Genomic DNA, 5,421 nt, shown 5'->3' with positions numbered 1-5,421 from the left:
CTCGAGAGGCTGAGGCAAGAGGATCGTTTTGAGTTTGAGACCAGCCTGGTTACAAAGTGAGCTCAAGGCCAGCCTGAACTGCATAGGGAGACCCTGTCTCATCAATACCAAAAAAAAAAAAAAAAAAAATCAACATTAAACCAGGTGTGGTGGTGCATATCTGTAGTCCCAGCATGCAAGAGACCAAGGTAGGAAGATCACAAACTTGAGGACATCCTGGGAACAGCAAGATCCTATTTCAAAAAACCAAAAACCAAAAACCCAGGCCAGTGCAGGTCTGTAATCCCAGAACCCCAGGAGGCTAAAGCAGGAGGATCGAAGTTGGAGCCCAGCCTGGGTAACTTAGTGACTTAGTGAGATCCTGTCTCAAAAAAATAAAATAGGGCTGGGGATGTAGCTCAGGGGAAAGAGTCTGGGTTTAATCCCTAACACTTTAGAGCAAACAAGCAAACAAACAAAAACCAACATTAAAGCATAAGGATAAGGATGGCACATTCTTAGTGGAAAATGGGATTAGTTCTGTTTTAAAAAAAGGCCCTGCCTCCTTCCTGCCACGCCCAGCCGCAGAGCCTGCTCCACGTTCTCCCCACGCACGGTGGATCCCAGAACTCAACAGGCGCTCAGTCCTACTGGGGAGAATTGCGGGATTTCGCCTGCAGAATCCGCTGACTGAGGACGGGCAGGCGTTTGCTGAAGACTCAGGAAACAAGCCAACCCTAAAACCCCTGCGTTGGACGCGCCTGGCACAGGGCAGCACTGACAGCCATGTGCATCACGAGTGACGTTCCAGCCACCAACAGACCTCACTGAGGACAGTGGTCCCATAAGAGCCCACCGACAAGTGACCGCATGGCCGCCTACGTTTGCATGACACTCTGCGGTATCTGCACAGTGACACCGGCTGACGACACACATCTCAGGACATTTCCCTATGGTGCGACATTTCCAACTCGGCCAAACCCACGACAACCTGCGTCCATGAGGGAGCCAAGCTCAGAGACGTCCATGAGATCCCCAGTCACTCGTGGTAGAGCTGCCTCTTAACCACTAGGTCTCTGGCTTCATAGGGACATCTGCTGCCACTCACCTGCCCCCCAACAAGAGGGACCCCATCCGGGAGCAGCAGCAGGCGTCAAGGGCGTCCAGGAGTGACCCGGGCAGGCGATCACACGGTAAGCTCACATGCACCATAATCAGTCGTCACAGCGGAGCCATGGGGACAAAGATGGAAAATCTGAATCAGGTCACACAATAAAGGCAAACTCGGATGGGTCCAGACCAGAAGCGTGGACTTCTGCAAGACGGAGCCACCCCTGGCCAGCTCCCATCCGGGTCCCAGGCAAGCCAGCGGGTAGCAAGCAAAGATGTGGGCTGCTTCGCTATTTGAGTAGCAGACTTTGGGGGAGCAAAACTCTGACTCTGAGGCTCCCCAGGGAGGAGGTGTCTCCCGAGACTTCGGGAGGTGGGAGTCAAAAATTGGGTGGGACCTGGGCGTGGTGGCGCACTCCTGTAATCCCAGCACCGAGAGGGCTGAGGCAGGAAGATCGCTTTGAGCTCAAGGCCAGCCCGGGTTACAAAGTGAGTCCAAAACCAGCCTGAACTGCATAGCGAGACCCTATTTTAGAAAACAAAACAAAAGCAAACAAAAAGTTGGACAAGACAAACCTGGAGTCTTGACCTGTCCAACCCTCAGTCTCTTGGTCTGAAGTGTGCAGGGCTGGTGTGGGATGCTGGAAGCAGGAGTGCAGGGAAAGACTGCACGAGGCCCTCACCCGGCTCACGGCCCGTCAAGAGAGGACAGGGACACAGGTGCAGAGCCAGCTCCAAGGAAGGACCAGCGGGTGAGGGGGCTCTCTGGGGCTGGTGGTGGCGTGGGTGCCACCCTGCCGAGGCCAGGGTGAGTGCCTGGCTGGTGGGAGCTGCTTCTGTTGCTGCTGCTATCATCGCTAGTGGGTCGCCCTCTAGGAAACCCAACCACCTCAGGCCACATCAGGTCCAAAGATACACGTTTGGAGCCCAGAAACCATGGAGCAGCCTTGGTCTAAATGTTCCCCAAATCCTCAAAAAGACACCAAGCAGGGTACTCTGCCACCGAGCACAACACCCCCCAGCGAGCTCCCATCCTCCCCCTTTCTCACTGAGCTGGGCTGGACGCAGGCCCCACCCTCACCGGCCAAGGGTGAGCTTCTGCAGCCCCCTGGCCTGCCCGGGTCCCAGTGCCAGGCAGCAGCTCCGCCCGGCCCCATCCTGCCCAGGCCAGAACCCTGATAGCTTCTGAGGAGGGGACAGCAGGGGCAGCCACTCACTCCTGTCCTACAAGGTGCCACTGTCTCTCCTCCATGAGAAGCACAAAAGGCAACGTCCCCCGGGCGTCACTGCTTGAGGCGAGGCCGGCTGTGCTGGGGAGAGATGGTTCCCCCAAATGCGGCTGCGATCCAGACCCGTGCGGGTCCTGATCTCGTGGCGCTCACAGTCTTGAGCACAAGGCAGACAATCTAGGCCTGAGCGCACACAGGGCGGAAACTGAGCGTGGCATGGTGGAGCACTCCTGTCATCCCAGCACTCGGGAGGCTGAGGCAGGAGGAGGGCCACAAGTTTGAGGCCAGCCTGGCTACACAGTGAGTTCAAGGCCAGTGAGACCCTGTCTCAAAAACAAAACAGAACAGAACAGAACAGAAACCCAGAAGCAGGGGAAGAGGCCCTGCTGGGCCACCAGAAGGAGGAGGCTTGGCAGGAAGGACAACGAGAAGGAGGGAAGAAGGCGCTCCTGGCAGGGGCCACAGCCCAGGCAGGGACTGGAGGGCAGAAAGAGGAAGGTGTGGAAGCTGCACGACGTCCCCTCCACCTCCCTGGCACCTCCCCGGGTCCCAGGGTCACCTGAGGGAGAGCAGGAGCGCTTCCTCCCAGCGCACACGTGGGAGGATCAGTCCAGGACAGCACAGCAGTTCCTGGCTGTTCCAGAGCCTGGTTGGCCTGGCCTTGGCTAGGCTGGGGGAATCAAGGTGCAAGGCTGGGCCCAAAGCAGCTCAGCACCTTCGGGGTGTCCGCCAGCCCTGCACTCCCATTTTGCAGAAGAAACTGAGGTTTCACAAATGCCCACCATCCCTCCAGCCCTGCACTTCTGAACCTCACTGGGGACCTAGGACAAGCTTGGGGTGCCAAGTGCCCTACCCAGGAGAGGGTGCAGGAAACCACCAGGGACGGGGTGACTGGGGTGAAGGAAGAAGCCCGCCTCTCACCCCGCCGGGTTGCCAACGACACCAGGCAGGGAAAGGCGGAGGAATGTGGGTGGGGACAGGGAGGACCTCAGGGACCAGGCCCGTCTGGGAGGGCCCGGGGCTCCGGGGCACCCCCTCCCCCAGGTGGCCCTCCACTTCCCGGAAGACGCCACCTGCAGCTGGGCGGGTGCGGGGCCGCCGCCCCCTCGGGCCGCCCAATCAGAGGCGCTCCCGGTCTGATGGCGGAGGCTGCCGGGCCAGGGCTCCAGGGCCTTCCCGGGGGAGTCCCCGGGCCTGACCCGGCCTCGACACCCCCGTCTCCCCCCGTCCACACCCCCAGCCTCATTAGCACCGACGCCCGTGGTCCTCCCCTCGCTTTCCGGTGGCTCCAGAATTTAAAGGTTAAATCCTAACCTCGTCTCAGCGGTTCTCCCGGCTTTGCTACCCAGCGCCAGTGGCTGGTAATTATATGCATCTCCGAGCAGCCAATCAGCTGTCAGACTGACAGATACTGATCTTTTCGTTTTATTTTTAGCTCTGTGCTTCCCCCTCTAGTTGCAAAAAAAAATTCTGTTTGTTCTGCGTGCTGCTGCCGGCTCTCATCTCCACCAGCCAGGCGGGAGCGGGCAGCCAGAGGGGCTGGAGCCCAGGAAGGGGGGACACCGCGAGCCCCCCAATCCTCCCCAAGCTGCGGCCTGCGCTGCCCGGTGCAGCCCCCTGGGGAAGGGGGAGGCTGAACACTGCAGGCTGCAGGCAGAGAGGCGCCCTTGAGACAGCGGCTGCCCTTGGCCTTGGGGACAGCAAGCCCTACCCACGCTGGAGGCTGGGAGAGAGACCGAGATCTCTGGGGGGAGACAGAGCCAGGCCAAGGATGGGGGGGCACGCACCCGCTCCCCCCGGGACTCTCACCCAGCACTGGACAGAAAGGGATGCAGCAGCCACCAGAGAGGGGGCTCACAGAGGGTCCAGCCCAGGTCTGCAGGGTCAGGCCCAGGCACCCCACTGCTGCACCAGCCGCAGCCCAGTGCCCGCCCACCGTGGGGCTCCTGTGCCCCAGGAAGGGCCCGTGCCCTTGGGAGTCCTTTGATGGGGTCCTTCTGGAGGGTCCTGTAGCTTCCTGCAGCCTGGCAGGTGGAGCCCGGCTCAGACAAGCTCCTACAGGAGCACGGCCACATGGAAGAGAGGTAGAAAGACGGAAATTTCCTCCCATCCTGGAGCTGAACAATTGCAGAGCATCTCTGGGCCCCACAGCATCCCTGGATCCCATCCTCAGAGCCCCAGGATGAAGGGAAGCAGGGCTCTGGGAGGCCCTGGGAGGCCAAGGATCACGCCCTTTCTGATTGGCCCTGGGGCTGGGGGTAGAGTGTGGCCCACTGGTTAGGGCTTTGAGGCCCATCTGGTCTGGGTTCATGCCACGGAGATGCTACTGACCAGCTCTGGGGACCCCAGTGGCTTGGCTTGAGCTCTCAGGGCCCCAGGGAGGTGAATCCCAGCCCCACGCCCTGGCTTCCAGGGGCCCCGAGGCGTGGTCCGGGGTCCAGCGGCGCGGGCAGGTGCGATCAGCACTTCTGCTTGGCGTAGGGATGGGGAAACTGAGGCGCGTGCGACTCCTAATTGGCAGAACTGGGACTAGAACCCTCCCTCCCCTTCTTGGCTTCCTTCTCTCTCACACCACAGATGGCGCGCGGAGAAAAAAGCGAAGGGAGTACGCAGGGAAGGGAATTCGGAGACCCAGCGAGATGGAGGGAGGCAGAAGCACTGTGATCAATTACTTGGGCTATAAATTTCTGCAGTTTTGCAAAGTGAGCACACAGCCTCAGAGATGCGGTGCTCGCTGGGGAGGCTGAGCAGAAAGCCAGCCAAGCTGAGCCCGCAGCCTCCGCGGCTTGATGCGGGAACAGGAGCGGGAGGAGGAGAAGGAAGGCCCTGGGCCGGGGCTGCAGGGGGGTGGGGCTTGCCTTCCCACCCCCAGCCACCCTCTCTCCCAGCTGTGCGGGAGAACCAGCCAGGCACCCAAAGCCCCAGCTGCCCCAAGCCTCTGCCTGGGACTCAGGCGCAGCTGCTGGGAGGCTGGTTCTCGAGGCTCTTTGACCTCAGAGTCCCCATCTGTAGAATGGGGCAGTGACAGCGTCTCCGCCAGGGTCAGGGAAACTAGGGTGTGAGCGCTTAGTGCAGGACCCTGCACAAACCCAGCAGTGGTGGT

At 60.4% G+C, this 5,421-nt stretch overlaps 1 protein-coding gene across 11 annotated transcripts in view; it reads right to left on the bottom strand.

The window, feature by feature from the left end:
- Nucleotides 1-3,717, bottom strand: part of LOC102017612 (collagen alpha-1(X) chain-like) — a 19,507-nt gene extending 15,790 nt beyond the window's left edge. For 3 of the 11 annotated variants that reach the window (XR_001232436.1, XR_001232435.1, XM_013509429.1), the window contains exons 1-2: nucleotides 2,307-3,162; nucleotides 1,088-1,234 (exon numbers count right to left, since the gene is read on the bottom strand). The gene's annotated coding sequence lies outside the window, so the exon portion shown is untranslated. The other 8 variants (XM_005413623.2, XM_005413621.2, XM_013509431.1 and 5 more) reach the window with 8 other exon arrangements.
- Nucleotides 3,718-5,421: the final 1,704 nt, after the last annotated feature.

This window comes from Chinchilla lanigera, unplaced genomic scaffold, assembly GCF_000276665.1.
Source record: "Chinchilla lanigera isolate Chin_1 unplaced genomic scaffold, ChiLan1.0 scaffold00169, whole genome shotgun sequence".
NCBI lineage: Eukaryota > Metazoa > Chordata > Mammalia > Rodentia > Chinchillidae > Chinchilla > Chinchilla lanigera.
This window is presented reverse-complemented; position numbering and strand designations above follow the sequence as displayed.